Source organism: Melanerpes formicivorus, unplaced genomic scaffold (assembly GCF_026170545.1).
Source record: "Melanerpes formicivorus ecotype bairdi unplaced genomic scaffold, bMelFor1.0.p_v2 SCAF_20, whole genome shotgun sequence".
NCBI lineage: Eukaryota > Metazoa > Chordata > Aves > Piciformes > Picidae > Melanerpes > Melanerpes formicivorus.
In genome coordinates, this window is record NW_027142372.1 from 8,992,108 (window position 1) to 9,008,243 (window position 16,136).

The 16,136-nt window shown below is 44.7% G+C and overlaps 1 long non-coding RNA gene across 1 annotated transcript in view; it reads right to left on the reverse strand.

Annotated features, from left to right (window-relative positions):
- Positions 1 to 16,136, reverse strand: part of LOC137447289 (uncharacterized) — a 386,565-nt gene that overhangs the window by 336,528 nt on the left and 33,901 nt on the right. Inside the window, exon 3 of the long non-coding RNA XR_010988842.1 lies at positions 8,492 to 8,630. This is a non-coding gene — a long non-coding RNA (uncharacterized lncRNA). The remainder of the gene's footprint in view (positions 1 to 8,491; positions 8,631 to 16,136) is intronic.

Sequence of the window (16,136 nt, forward strand, 5' to 3'; positions counted from 1 at the left end):
AGAGTTTTTTCCACTGGAAGGGAAAAAAAAAAGCCTTTAATGGTAGTTATCCAGGTGGCCCCTGGATTTATTGTTGGATTTCTCTTTGACTGCTATGGGGTTCCCAAGGGGACTATTACGTCAATAATTTCTAAGGCAACATTTTATTCCAGGTAACTGAAATTCCTTAGAAGATGAGAGCTTCAGCTTGGAGATTCTCAGATCCCATTTGAAATCACTCATCCTGACTACAGAAGAGTTTTTAAAATAAATTACTGGATAGCCTCCTACTCTCTGCTATATATATAATCTCCATATATTTATAAACATTCTTTATATAACAATTCAGAACTTAATTCCCCTTGAAGCTATTAAAGCTATATATTTAATTACATTCATAAAGGAGTTGCCCGGGATACAGTCAAAATCTACCGCTAATTCAATGTGGGTTATATATTAATGCACTCTGCGACTCCCAAAAATCAGTAATAGGGGCTGGTTTCAGTCTGCACATGGAACTCCCATCAGAGTCAGTCAACAGCCTTTATTTATAAAGTCTGAGGCTTTATGAAGAAGTCCATAATGACTATTTTTGGTCAAGCTTAAAAGAAAAAGGAAAGACACAAAGATCTCTTAGTTTGCAGCGTACAAAGCATGTATGGCCAGCAGGAGAAGTAGCATAGGCCTTCTATCTAGACTAAACAAATTTCAGCATAAAATGATAAATGAATCAAGGAACTTACACTCTCAGATCCTAAATTACATTAAGTCACTGATTTTATGAAGCCAGAAAAAGGTCAGTGCGTGATACTTACAAACTACAGTAAATATCTAAAATGTATGCGGCGGGATGATTTTATTTGTTAGCATCCTTAAAAACCTTGGAAATCGACACAACTTGGAACAAATCAGGAAAGTTAGACCGAAAATATAATTGTTCCTTTTAAGACCTGCTCTGTTGAATATCTGTTGCCACGTTTGTTCCGCAGGTCATGTATAAAAATATATTTACTGTATTTCTTGCGTTTGGTTAGCAGAAAGAGCCTAACGCTGCATGCCCAAATTCCCAGCGCGGCTGTCCCCGCGCCGGTGGCTATATAGGCTTTCTTGCATAAACTGAAAACCATCTGTCATAAATATATAATCACTTCTAAATCCACCACACCCATTCCTCTCACTCCCCAAAAAGGATGCACGTCAAGTACGGTCGGCTCCTGAAATATTCCTTGCAAGTTGCTAAGTGGATATAAAAGAACACAGACCTAAAATAATCTGCAAATATCTGTAACACAAGCCCTGAAAAATGCTTTTGGATCTGGCAAGAGCAGGGGGAGAAGCGCGCCCATCGCCCGAGCCAACGCTGACACTGGGCGAGCCACGCGGGAGGACAGCATTTGTCACCGGTTTATTTTGTAAATGTGAAAGATTATTACAAATCTTATTTAAATCAAGTCTCCTTTTGAGTATTTTCTTATAATTGAACAAGTGTTGAGCCACACTGGGCTGTCACAGCTGTTACAATACATGAACCACACTTACAGTAACAGCTTTCGTTCCACATTTTTGTGGAGTAGTTTCCATAGCGCTATGATCGGGGCTTGCATATTTTTATACCACTTGCACTTTGAAAATAAACTCTTGATGTTTAGATTGCTTTCTCCAAGTGCATCTGGGACTTAAATTTCCTGAAAAACAAGCAGGCAACTATGATTTAAGCCTAAACAGTCAGGGTGTAACACCTTGGGTTTGCTTTTTATAAAGTTATTTTTAGCCTCCCCTTCCCCTCAAAGTGTAACTTAATAGTATATGGGATGAGATAGCTTGGAAATAGGCATTTATCTTAATTGTCATCCCCAAATTAAACATTAGGACAAACTTTTCCATTCACAACAATATACAATATAATCAGGTATTCTGCCTGTAATAATACGTTTTGTGTAATTACCTGTGCCTCAATTAAATGTTTTGACCAGCTCAGAAGCAAAGCGCTCTGCAGTTTGGCTGCAATGGCAGCTCCAGTGCCAGGCACCTGTTTCCCAGTCATACTGGGGGGGGGGAGCTGCAAGGGGGGCTAGGGAAGGGACCCCCACTCATTCCATGCTGGGTGCTGGGCAGGCTACATCCTGCAGCCACCAAAAGAAATGAGGTGAGCACCAGCCAGGAAGGGGGCACAGGCCCAGTGCAAAGCTTATTCTTGATAAAAGAGCAATTTTTTTAAATTAGAAAAATAAACAATTTGATCAATTTTTGATTAAAAAGTCCAATTAGTGCAATCTCTTCTTCCAAAAGCCATGCCAGAGTGGGACAGGGGTGGCTGTGCCTTGCTGCCTTCCTCTCAAGCTGGATCTGAAGTCTCTGTGTGGGTTTACCACACAACCCCCCCTTAAAGCAGGCTGCCAAACCCCCTTCCCAACACTCTCCCAACCCTCTTCCCAACATACGCTGCTGAACCCCCTTCCCAACACACACTCCAAACCCCCTTCCCCACAGCATCACGTCGCCCACTGAACACCTCCTGAATTAGCAGATTGGAAATTAGCAAAATACAGCACTGCTTTTCACTTTAAATTTTAATAGGAAACAGAGACATCTTCTCTCTCTTTCTTCTGCTGTTCCTCCCTCTCCGCTAAGAACAGAGGCTGCTGGTGAAAGGAATGAAAATCTGGAAAGAATTTGGGGTGGACTGGCCAACCCCCTTTCATTTCCTTCAGATGTTTACAATCTAGCACCTTTCTGAAGACAAAGATGGGAAAAAAGCTATTTTTTCTTTTGACTGAAGGGTGAGACAGGGGGGTATTAAAAACTGATCAATGTAATTTTTTTTCACAGAAGTATTTGCACATCTGTGAAATAATGTAATTTATGAAAAAAATCTTTTTATATGACATTCATGATTATAGCCTGATCTGGAGAATTATTCAAATATAAAATTAAATACTCAAAAACTAGCTGTGCTGTGGATGACTGAGCTTTTACCAGCTGTGCATCACACTTCTATAATTCTATTAAAAGTATATAAGTGAGGCTTTCCAAGGATGTCTGAGTCCCTTGTAAAAAGAATGTTACATTTCTAAATGGCTTTAGGATCAGCTGCTTTTTTGTTGGTTTTTTTTCTTGATTATCATCCCAGTTATTGGATATGTTTTATCTGACTGTACCAAAAAAAAAGGGAAAGGCAAAGAAGAGGAATGCATACCCATGGAGAGCGCTCTATAAATTATATTGTATTTTATTATCACAGGGCTTAGGGAAAAATTGGCTCTTAAGAAAGGTTAAAAACCTTTAAAGTGAATTCTTCTGTTTGGTTAGAAGTACTTTTGATTTAATATGATCCATCTGCAACCTGTACCTGGCCTCTCTTCCCCCCCCCCCCCCCCCCCCCCCCCAAGGCAGGCAGAGCTCCGGGGAACGGGGAGATGCTGGAGGAGCAGGGCCTGGGGCAGATCCTGCTGCCCAAAGAGAACAAGTTTGGGTCGCCTGTCGCACTCTCTCTGGGCTATCCTCCCTCCTAGCTAGAAAGCACGGCTGCTCTCGACTCTGACAGTACTTCTCAGATTTGTAAGCAGTCAATGGGGTGGAAGAGGAGCGGCCGCAGGCGCTGCCGGGCGTTATTTCCCTGCCCGGGGCTGGGTGGCAGGAGAAGGCACTGGGATCACCTTCGGGGCGAAGGCAGCCGGCTCGACTCAGCCGCAGAGAGCAGGGCTCCTTCTGCCAGCCACAGCCTCCAAAGAAAAGTTCAGTCCTATTTTCTAAGCTTAAATGTAACACTTGGGAAGGATCTTCATCGGCCGTGTTATTATCTACAGGTTACAGATAGTATAATCTTGAAATCAAGCGTTCCTGCCCATGCCACAAGCCAATATTTTGACTAAAACGGAAAATACAATCCTAACCCCCACCTAAATGCCGTGGTATAAACTAGCCATTAATAGAAGAGCACCAACAAAAGGCCACGGTAGTAAAAGACAGGGGCTGCAGTTCCAGTTTAGTAAGGAGAGAGGCAAAATAAGGGATAAGATATTGTTTCTGCTGCCTAAGACAGACGGACTTTAATAACACTTAACAGAATGATGCACATTAACGATCTCAGAAAGCACTTCTTATGCCTCATCCATCATGCGGAGGAGAAAATGAAGCCTTCGACAGCATTAGGAATTATTCTAGATCTTGTCAGTAATTCGCAGCTTCTCGGTAGTATCGTAACACAAATTTGTGTGTATGAGACACTGACCATTAATCTAAGGGCTTTTTTTCCCTTGCTGCAGCGTGCTGAGAATGTATCAATTGTTTCATGGAGAAATTTCACAGATGAAACCTTACTAAATAAAACAGGGGAGAGGAAAGAGATATAGACAGAAACATAAACAACTGGAACTCAGAGACAAATTATTATCTTTACAACAAAAACTACAATAAAATCTCCATATGTGCGTTTTCTGAATGGGCAACACCAAGCCCTGCTTCCCTGAAAACAGTCAGACTGTGCTGTGATTAGAAAGTTATCTTCCCAGCTACAAACACACTATAGTTAATTTTCTGGGAGGCTTTTTTTTTTCCCCCTCTTTATTTTTTTTTCCTGGAGTATAGGAAAAAAACCTCCTGATTTCTCCTCCCCAGAGAGTGATGTATTTTTCCAAACAGTAGCAAAACAAATTTCAACACAAAATGCCACACGACTAAATAAACAATAGCTTTTGGCAACCTCTTCCTTAAGTCGCAATCTGCCGTTAATCGCATGATAGCTCTTTCCACTGGAATCTGTACTACAAAGGAAAAGGTCCATAAATATTTGTACAGCAAACTCCTCAGGAAAAAAATGGGGGGCGGGGGGGAGAGGAAAAAAAAGAGCATAAAAGAAAACCAAAAACTTCTCAGAGTGAGCTCCAAATTAATTTCTACAGATGCAATGTAAAGATGAAAGCTAATGAGTTATATGAAGTTTATGATAAATTAGAAGCGCTCGGCTCCCCGGCCCATCGCCAGCAGACGCGTGTTTACACCGATATGATCGACTGCTCCACAACAAAACACTTGTCAGACAGAATGAGGTGAATTCGCCTCTGGATGTGGAGGAGCTGAATTGTCTCAGGGACACACACAGCAAAAAAAAGAAGAAAAAAAAAGATGGAATTTGATCAAATACTAATCAGGCAGCAATAATCAGCCTTGCAGTATCCTACAACATACACTATTTTATCTCTATTGAAATAATGACATCTATCCAAAAAGTCCTCAAAGAAACTTGGGTTTGGGTAATATATTGTGATTGCAGCAGATGTGCAGGATTAAAATCAGTCTTGATCTTCAAACGGAATAAGAATGTATATTGCTGTTTACTGCACAGATATTTGTATATAAAAGATATGACAAATACTGTAGGTGATTCAGAAACCCACATTTCTTTATTTTCATTTTTTAGCCAACCCGGGACTGGGGAAGGGATTTGACAGTCCCAGGTAATAGAGAGAAATTGCAGATTAAACTCATTAGAAATTATAAACACTCATATAGTCTGTGAAACCCCCTGACAAAACCTGAAAATTAGAAATCCAATAGCCAGCATCAATAGGGTCTTTAACGGCTGGACAGATGTTTGAACTGCACCATGCTCACGTCAGGAGTGAGACGGCAGGGATGAAAATCAAGGTTTGCATTAAATAACAAGCCATTGATGTCAGATCAGATCATTCATATGAGCTGCTTTAATCCGTCTTTTGCCACTAATTTACCCTCTCCTATTACGGCAGAATTTTGTTGTTCATTCATTTTGCATAGCATTAAAAAAAAAAAGGCAAACTAAGAAGAGATGCAGATGAGGCAGAGTGCTCTCCACCAGCCCCCTCGGAGCAGGACTGCTGTCCAGCGGGGAGCTGCAAAACCCAAGGCTGCCCTTTCACAGCAAAGATGTAAATAACACCTTCAAATAAAACCCTGCTGCAAGCTCTAATTTTTGGCTTAATTACATCACAGAGGGCAATACTGTGAGAATGGCCACCTCACCAACAGCAACTAAATAAATCCCTAGGAACGGGCACCGGGATAGCGAAAGAAAAATTGTTTGCGTTCCTAATGTTGGGTCTGACCTGCAAAGGATAACAAAAGAATCTGGCATGAATATGTATTTTTATGGGGAGTGCTGCTGGTAAACATACTGAATAAAAGAGAGGGAATTATTCTAAAATAGTTTCTGCTTAACTCTCAATATGTTTAATATGATGATATGAAAAACCATATATAAAGCAGAACCAGCTTCAGCCCCTACAAAATTCTTTACAGAGCAGTAAAAAGGCAGACAGGTTTCAGCAAAAGAAAACAAACAAACAGCAGAAATCCTGTAAAGCTCCAGCCTCTCCCCGTGAGCCTGCCTGCTCTCCAGCGCCGAGATAAAGACCCAATCTGCTCATCAAACACCTCCGGGCTCGGCCATCTAATAGGAACAAATTGGCAATGACTGCCCAAGCAAGTAACACAGGCCCACTGATTTGTAGATTGATACTGATGCCTAATGATCCCCTTGGGCAGATCAATAGCAACAATCCTCATCCCTGCCTTTCTTCTTTATTGGCACAGAGGCGTGGGGAAGCCGTCCGTCCGCACGCGCACCGGGCTTCAGGTGTGCGCCAAGCACCCGGCACAGGTGCTCACGAACGATGGCAGGGCCCAATGCACCCACAGCGCCCGAAATAGTGGCTGAGGTGACCCCACCATGTCATTTCATCCTAAGAGGCACAACACTGCTCGTGCTTTCCCTTCAGATGAATATTAGAGGGGCCCTGGCTGCAGTGTCCTTTAGTTTAGGGCCCGCACTGGGAGCAGGTGCTGCTCCAGCTGCACCCATTTCTGGTTGCAGAGGACCAGCATGCACCCCAGGACAGGCCCATGGCCATACTTCAGGTCAGGGAAATCTCAGGAACACCCATCATGAGATTAAAGCAAACATTTACAAGTTGTGATTTCTCTGCACTGAAGGCAAGCATGGCTTTTGGATGTCAGAGGAAGGAGGTGGGGAGTGACACTCCTGGACATTGCTTGGGAACATGGGACACACAGGCAGGTGGGCTTTAACAGGGTCACACACGCTTCTGGTGATGCCCTCGCCTTTCCCATCCTCTGCTCTCAATTGCCTTGTTGTCTCTTGGAGCCCTACAGTATGATCAATCAGGCAGTCACAGCACAGGGGTTTTATTCAGTTAAACGCAAGTCATCTGCTTCCTCCAGCCCCACCCCTCGTCAGAATTAGGGATTTTCTATTTATTTATTAACCTAGAGAACACAGCTATCACATTAGCACAGCCTCTTAAAGTTCCTGCTAACATCAAAGAAAAACTAATAGAGTTACTTTGCATTTGTTTTGTTTTTTCCACGTGAATGACTATCAGTGAGGCTCTGTACTGGCAAGTGGTCATTTCCACACCAGGGTTCTGGCAGGTGGCACCAGAAGTGCCAAACTTCCCTGGCAATGTTCCCTCTCCCTGGAATAACTACGAATAAACCTGAGATGTTATCAGGTAAACTCAGATTATCAGGTAGGCAAACACGGGAGAAAAAAAATATATCAGAAAGTTTGTGTCTCCTGATGATGAAATATTAATCTTGGCATTAATTTGTGTGTAATGTCGGCAGTGACATCCAGCTCCGTTGCACCCACGCCGAGGGGCTGCCTTAAACGAGAGCAGGGAGCGCAGGGACGAGTTTTAAATCCTATTCAACCTCACAACCCACCGCCCGAGCTGGGCTTTGTTCAGCAATCGCCGTGGCACTTTTATTCTTTATGGCTCTTTTATTAAAGCGTGGCTGAAGCAAAAGGCAAAAGGATAAAATTAAATTTCACTGCCTGTAAATTCCTCAAAACATCCCTTCAATAAAAGATTTCCCCCTCATAACAAAAACATTTCTCCCATCTTTTCGCCTACCTCCTCGCGCACTCATAATAAAAACTGCCTTCAAAACCTTTCTAACTCGACCCCTGGATTTCATCAATTAATCATTTGCCCCTTTTTTTTTACTATTATTATTATTATTCAACACAAAAAAGTTCTCCCAGCGTTGGGAAGGGGAGGGGGATGGGGGGGTGTTTCCACCACTGACCACATTCCCATTTACATCTCGCACTAACGAGGAGCATAATCACCGCGATCACCATCGCCACCACCGCAATGAACAGATGCATCCCGTTAGCCTCTGACATCAATCAGACGGGGAGGGGGGAGCTGAAATAACCAGGACCCCTGCATAGCCCCCACGTAGCCCCCACACAGCCCCATGCAGGGCTGTGCGGGGGCTACGCGGGGGCTGTGCTGGGAGGGGACGGCGGCAGCACGTGCGAGGAGGGTGCATCCCCCACCGTTCATTTGCATATTCACATCAGCAGCGCAGAGCGAAGGTGTCTTCTCCTCCACCCACCCACCCACTCACCCACCCATCACCTCCCTGCTCCGCCCGGAACCGTGAGATTCTGACCCAAAAAAAGGAAGGATGAGGAGAGAGAAAGGGTGGGCGCAGCTCGCCTTACCTCCACGGCCGGCTTCTACACACCGAGGGGGTTCCCCATGGTTTCGCCAGAAATTTTTTGTTGAGGACCATCCTTCAGGGTTTTCAGTTCTGTCTTTCTCTCCCTTCCTCCTCCTCCTCCTCCTCTTGCCGTGTTGTGGCTGGGTTTATAAAAAAAAAAAAAAAAAAAAAAGAAAAAAAAAGAAAAAAGACAACTCCATGTTAGGCTCGCAGTCAGGGCATGCTGAAGTCTGGGGCTACGGGGGGAGGGAGGAGAGGAGGGGAGGGTCACAGCTTAATGCCTTACCAAAGGCAACCAAAAGCCTGTGGATGTTTTTTTAAACCTACATGGCATATGTATTTTTCCCTATACACAGGCCCCACGTGCGGGGCGGCATGGAAAGCACTAATTAGATTTTCACCAAAAACTGTCCAGGTTCAGCAGGTAACACAAATAAATGCAACGGTGTTCCCAGGTGATGTGTGAACTGCAGCCCAAACCTGCCCCGTGGGTCCTGGTGTGCCTGAGGAGGGTTCACGGAGCATGCAGCAGCTCCTGGAACCGTGGAGGGTCCAGGTTCAGCCATACCCACTCTTGGGCTATTTCATCACAACCAGAGTGGTGTTTGAAGTGGTTTTGTACACTGATTAATTTTACTATTTCACTGCTGTAATGACAGCAGGAGTAAGGGGAAAAAAGAATCAGAGTCGTGTATCCCCTTACAGATGTCCCAGATGTGTTGTCCCAGCATTTCAGGATCCAGGAGCACAGGCCTGTTGTTGTTCTATAAAGACCTGGCTGCTGCAAGCCAGTGCAGCTCAGCCAGGCTCCTCCAGCCTTCACAGGCTTCTTGGAGGGGGAAAGCCCCTGGCACCAAGCACACCCTCGCTGTCTGCGTCGCCTCCACTTTGTAACGCCCGCGCGCTCAGCGTTTGCTGAGGGTGCGTGGCGCGCACATGTGGCACTTCTCTACAAACGTGTCATTACCGGCAATGATTAAGGGCTTCATCGCTTCCCGGCGCAAGGTCTCGGATCAGATTGCTGACTGACTGCTGAGCCCCACTGTACACCTCACAACATGACTTTAGTGAGGGGAGTGGGGAGAAATGTACTTTATTAAATATCTTTTTGCACATGGAATATTTAGGAAGGGTCAAATTTATTTTTGCAATTGGCAAAAGCAAATTTGCTCCTAAGCCAAACCGTCACCCATCGTGTTTCATCCCAGAGTACATTTTTATGGAGAAGTTATAAACCCCTGAAATATGTGTTGTCTGTCAGTGATGCCGGGATGCTCCATCACACGTGAAGGCAGCACGGACCGCGCGGCGCCAGTGCTGGGGCGACACGAGCAAGCGCAGAAGCGATGTGTGCGGAGGGTTCGTACAGTAAATCCGTGTGCATTTGGCAGCGGAGGGGCTGCGGTGGTGCTGAGGCAGACAATGGGAGCTGGAGGCGAGGCAGGAGGTAGAGGGGGGTCTGCCCATGCCCCCCCCAGCCAGGTTGAGCGAGGGAAAGCAGGTCACTCCTTATCAACTGGTTAAGCAAACGCCAAAACAAAGAGTGGGTCTGTATTTTGATGAGCTCTTGGCGGACACGTTTCCCTCTAAAAATTATTTCTCTGCCTTTGTTTCTCCTCTTCTCCTTCAAAGACAGAGGGAAGAGCAGGCTTTTGTATCACGCCTGCTTCCCAAAGGAAAGAACGTGATTCTTAAGACCCTGACCACCGAGCACCAGTTTCTTGTCCTCCCCCAAAACCAGATATGTGTTTTTTTTTTTTAAAAAAAAGGAAAAAGATCTTTGACAAGACTCAAAGGGTCCCTGAAATAAAGAAGAAAGGAAAAACATCCAAAACATTAGACACAGAAACATTATATTTCAATATTATCATATGAATTAAATGTAATCCTTGAAGCGACTAGTCCCAGGGGTCACATATTAGGCCATTTTTTTCCTTCTTTATTTTTTTTTTTTTTTATTTAATAGAGGTCATCCAGGCTGAAAAGCAGAACCCAAATGAAAAGCATCTTCAATGTGGTTATAACATGAGCTGCACGAGGTCAGGCAGTGTCTTGTATGGCCTCATAAAAAATACATAACCAGACAGCCTAATAGTATTTCTTTGCATTCATTTTTGGATGGGAACTGGCGGCTGGGGGAGGGGGCTGATGGAGCCAGGGACATATAAAACCCCACATGTGCATTTCCATAATGTGCAGCTTTTCATACATTTCAGTTAGGAAAAAAAAAAAGAATGTTCGTTTTCAAAGATACTTCAGGTAGCTTTCTTTATAGGAGCTACCCTAAATACAATCTCTGTGGCCCCTAAAAGCAAAGGGAGAGGTTTGGTGTTGCCCATCTCACAGAGACACATTTTATTTCAGACAGTCATGCTACAGTCATGCTTAATTGGAAGTGCAACCATGTTGGGCTTGCTTCCATTAAACATTTCTAATGCACTTTCTAATTTGTCCACACACAAACGTGGCCTGATTAATTTGAATTATTCCTCTTCTGAAAAGAAATAGGGATGAGCCCCCAGTAACACGGTTCCTGCTTTCATTTGCTCTGGCAGGGGAGGGGTTTGCCCACCACGCGGGATTTATGCAGGTTGCAAAGATGTGCTGGGTGGGAGCAAGGGCAAGGGGAAGGCAAGGCATAAAAGAAGGACAGGAGGGGTGTAAATAAAAATAAACAGCACTAAAAATGCGGGGCGATAAGGGAATCTCTAAATATCGCCTCCCTTCCCCCTCTCCCAAATATCGCCTGGAGACGGGTGACCCTGCTGGGGAGCGGAGCCGCAGAGGTGACCCGATGCTAACCAGCCTGTTAGAACTAATAAGGTGTGCTCCTAAGCCAGGGGCTGACACTGGGGCATTGTGAAAATAACTCTCCTTGTTATTGCCCATCCTCAGCTTGAAATTTACTGCTCCTTTGCATTATTAAAGAGACAGCTCGCGTGCACGATGGGGGAGAGGCGCTGGGCAGCAGAAATAACTGTGCACGCTTCTTAATGTTATGTTTGTGCTCTCTCTAGTCTTTACATTCAGATTCAGAGCATTAAAGCCTGCTGGGTTAATAGGTTGTTATTTATTATTTGAACTGTTTTCAAAAATAAAATCTGGTTTTGAAAAAAAAAAAAACCCAAAAAAATTATTTTATGGCCAATGGTCAAATGTGTGAAATGTCTTGGAGAAGGTCAGGCTGTGGCCATGGAGGTCTTGTGGGACAGAGCCCTTCCCCAAACGTTCTCCAGTAGAGCTGCTTCACATTTTCATCAGATGGTGAGCAAAGCTTTAAAAAACCCAAACATGGTGGATAAAAGGGATTATGAGATTAAATCAAAAGAGGGCCCACTGCTGCGTGGGTCCCTCCTCACTAGAGTGGCATGGAAGGGTGTCAAAACATGGAGCTATTTGGGCCCTCCCTGCCTCAGCATCTTTTCAAGCAGTTGTGGAGAAATGCAAAACTTAAAGATTGATGTGGGTAGAGAAACCTAGTGCTTATCTCCATATGTGGTCCCACAAACTCACCCCTCATTCCTCCAGCAACCCACCCCCTTTCCACACCAACACCAGAATAACCTCTGGGGCTCCCCAGGCACTGGATCCTGGAAGGGGCAGGACGGGCGGGTGGCAGAGCAGCCAGAGGATGAACATTTGCACGTGAAACATCAAATCGTACAGAAAATCATCAGAGCTTCTCTTTCACATGATTTTTCCACCTCTGAATCAGTTTTTTCAGACAGGCATTTTAAACCTGATCCTCACAGGGGCTGGAGAGCCTGTATCAGAGACACTCAAGTTGTGGGGCTGAGCCCCACAGCCACGGCTGCCAGGGGAGCACCTGCAATAATTAGGGCTCAAGTATTATTAATTTTCTGCAGCAAAGCAGCTGACTCCACATTGGAGACATCCCTGGGAACTGTGATCAATTATAAATAAAATCTTCAAGGTAAATACAGAACACAGTTTAGCAGTGCATGGAGGACTGGAAGAGCCAAGGGCTGCTCCTGATGGGACCAAGCCAAGGGGCTTGGCTGGTTTCTTGGTGGTTTATTGTCAGGGATTCCATGAAATCAACTACTGGCAGAATCTGAGAGAATTCTTCAGAGAAAAAACAGTCCCAGCAATATTTTAGCAACTGGGTATTCCTGCATGTTCAGAAAGAACCCATTCTTCTGAAAGGTTAATGTGGTCAGCTGCTGGAAAGACCTGGGATGACAGCATGAATCAATGCATGGCAATGTGATGAAATACATGTAACTGCCATCACATACTGAAAGAGTGGAGATAAATATATATCATATTGGTCCTGCACATTTGGGGACCAAAGAGCAGTTCTGAAAGTGGGTGTCATTTGAAAGGAGACTAAAGCACCTGGAGGGAGCAAAGGGCCTCTGTATGTGTGGTCAGAGGACAGTAGGCATGCATCATCCTCTTTAACTCATGCTCTGAATAAGTTTCACAGCACATGCCATGGAGCAGCCTGTGTATTCCATGGCCCCTCTACTGGCAGCAGGATCTCAGGCAGAGGTATTTGCCTATCAGCCCTGGGCAGCTGCTTCTGACAGTGCGGAAGCCACTGCAAGAAACCACCCAACCCCTTTGGCTCAATTCCTCAGAAAAAGCCCATGGCTCTGCCAGCCTGCCATAGACTGCTAAACTGTATTCACCTTGAGGAACAGCTCTGCACCACCTCCTCAGGCTGGGTGGCCTGCCATGGGTTGAAACATTGGGGGCTCAATGGGCAGGGATCAGCTGGATTCACTGGTGTGATCCAAAGCTTTGCAAGGGGTATGTCAAGTGCTGCTTCTCACAGAGACAAGAAAACCCAAAAAGTTGCTGAGGATACTTCATGTATGCATAGGGTCATCATTCTGGAACCATGGTCTGAACACATTTAACTTCTGGTTCAAACCACTCTAATGCCATCACAAAACCACTGAATGTTGACCATCAGTGGACAAAGCAGGTTTGAATACCAGATGGGGCTGTATATGTGTGGTGACAAATCAGAGTTCCAGAGCAAAGGGATGACTGCCAGTTAAGACAGCAATGAAATCCAGAGTTGTAATGGTGCTAAATATCAACAAGGAATTAAAAATCAATATCCAGACAAAGAGGTGAACCAGAAGCCTTATGAACCCTCTCAGTTATTCTCTTTCTTCTATTCTGATTTTGGGAACCATCAAAAGCAGCCAGACCAGTCCCACTGCCCTCTGACTGTGCAGCTACTCATAACTGCTCTGTGCCCAGAGGTCACAAAAGTCACTTTTACCAGAACACTCTGCTGCATGGCTGGACTTGCCTACAATGTATTTGACTATTTTTGCTCATACCTATTTTAATCATATCTCTCATGTAAACAATAACAACAGTGACAAATGCAGTGCTTCACATTTGGGTTGGGATATTTGAACATTTTAGGGTAAAATCAAAGGTGTGGAGATGCAGAGGAGTGTGTTAAGCAGCTCTTGTGCTCAGGCTTCAGGTGGTAAAGCTTAAGGAGCAAGAGTATTAGAACCGTGACAACACTCTACTGGATTTAAAAACACAATTTTCAGACCTGATTGCCAAACTCTGATCTCAATAGCATGCCGATTTTTTTTTCCAGCTCTACCAGCTGATCCCATAAAAAGTATTATTTCTCCTTATAAACCCAGGCAAAGTTAGGCATCCAGAGAAGAGCAGCTTGATTGGAGGGTTTCTAATCCCCCGCAGCTCTCACAGTAACACTCAATGTCCTCTTGAACTGACATCAAAAACACAATTATAAAAACAACAGCCCAAATGATTCCTGACGTAACCGGATTGTATCGGTTCCGCAGCTCCCACGCAAGGCACCGTGGTGTTTGCCCTGCTGCTGTGCCTCTTCCTGAATTTCCTTTAAGGATTCTCTTGCCATTGGGGCTTTTCTGGCTATCACATTTTGTTAATCTACAATCTGCTCCTCTGGCCTTTCTGATACCTAACACACCTCGGGTTCTTGGCTCTGAGGCTGCATTGTCCAGAAAGCTTTGTCTTGGACAGACAAGAGAAGGTGGAGAAGGTGCCGGCTGAATTCTGCTCAGGTTATGAGCACATTCTCATTTTGCAGCGTAGTGTTCTCTGGCTGTGCTCATCTGCAGATCACAACCAAAACCCGAAGTAACATCCCACCCCAACCTACACAGGGCATTAAGATTGAATGCACAAAAGACTGAAAATGTGACAGGGCTGAGAAGGTGAACGCTGGAGACAAGCCCCTGTGACCCAGGGAACGAAGGCGGGAGGAGAGGACAAGAGAAGCATGAAGTGGTGATTGTGGTAGCAGAGTCCTCCAGTCGCAGCAGGACTGGTTTCTCTACTCCAGAACCCTGCATGTGCCTGTCACAGGGACTGAACATGCCTGTAGCTCTCTGCACCTCTACGGTGTCTCTGCTGTAGCTCTCCTGCACTGCCCTCTTCCTGTTCTCCAGACATAGCAACTGACAAAACAGCTAAAACTTAAGAAACCTCAAATCCTGTACCTAATGTATCTGTAACAAATATAAGGGTGCAATTCAAAGCATTGTTTTGGTAGCAGAATATTAGATTGCTTTGTAGAGACCAGGACTTGCTTGCTACATTTCCTAAGCAGCAGCATCCTCAGTTAGTAAAAACCAGCTCACAAAGCTTTCAGCATCCAAACCCTGACACCTAAATACATGAAGCTTCTGCATGTGTCCTTTTGAAAGTTACAAGGGAGGTTGGATTGTTGTTAGTTCTCTGTTTTCAGTGTAAAACTGTTACAGAAGACCAACGTCCCCACGGTGAAGATGTTGGGCTTGGTCCAACCTCTGGGCACACCACCAGCTGCCTCCAGAGCTGCGGATGGTTGCTTAATGCTTGAGTAGAATGAGGATGGTAATTCACCTCTCCCATGAGTCATCTGTTGTAGCTATTTAAACTAAAACTCCGCAAGATAGGGAGTGAAATTTTAGCTCCTCTCAAGCCAGTGAGTTTTGGCACACACTTCAGTAAGCAAAAATTGTAGGTTAAACAAGTTCAGGTGAAACCCTGATCTTGCCTGTGGTCTCTCAGTGCTTTTAGAGTGCTAATAATAAGAATGTGGTGGCATATCCAAGACTACACTGCAGCCACAGAAATGTAAGGGCTTCATTTTCAATCATCTGAGCACTGCCAAAACCATCCAAGCAGAAAAATACACACTAGCAGCAGGCCAGGTCTGGTAACACTACCTCATCTTCCTCATATCCAACCAGAGGTACCCCATCATGGTAGAAAACAGAGGAGGAAAGTAGAGATCACAATGAGAATTTCATCCCCACCAAGGTTTGAATTAGAAGAGAGAGGTGTGGAAAAGGGAAGTTCAAATGCAGCTGTCCCAGAGGAAAACTGCAGCACGTAACTCAGGAAGGGGATCACTGGGAAGCCTCAGGGTATTTAAGCATCTGCACAAGCTGGTTAGAGAGAATCATCTTGCTTACAAGGGTTTCCTACACATGCAACCAGCAGTTCTGTGGAAGACTCCATCTTTCAGCCAAAGGACACACAAGAAAGTCTACAGATCATTAAAGAGCCAGGTCACCAACGGTTACAGCTGCTAGTAACAGAATCACAAGTCTCAGTGATGAGACTTGCTCCTTTTTAGGCCCTTCCAGGGAAGATTATTTCAGTCTAAA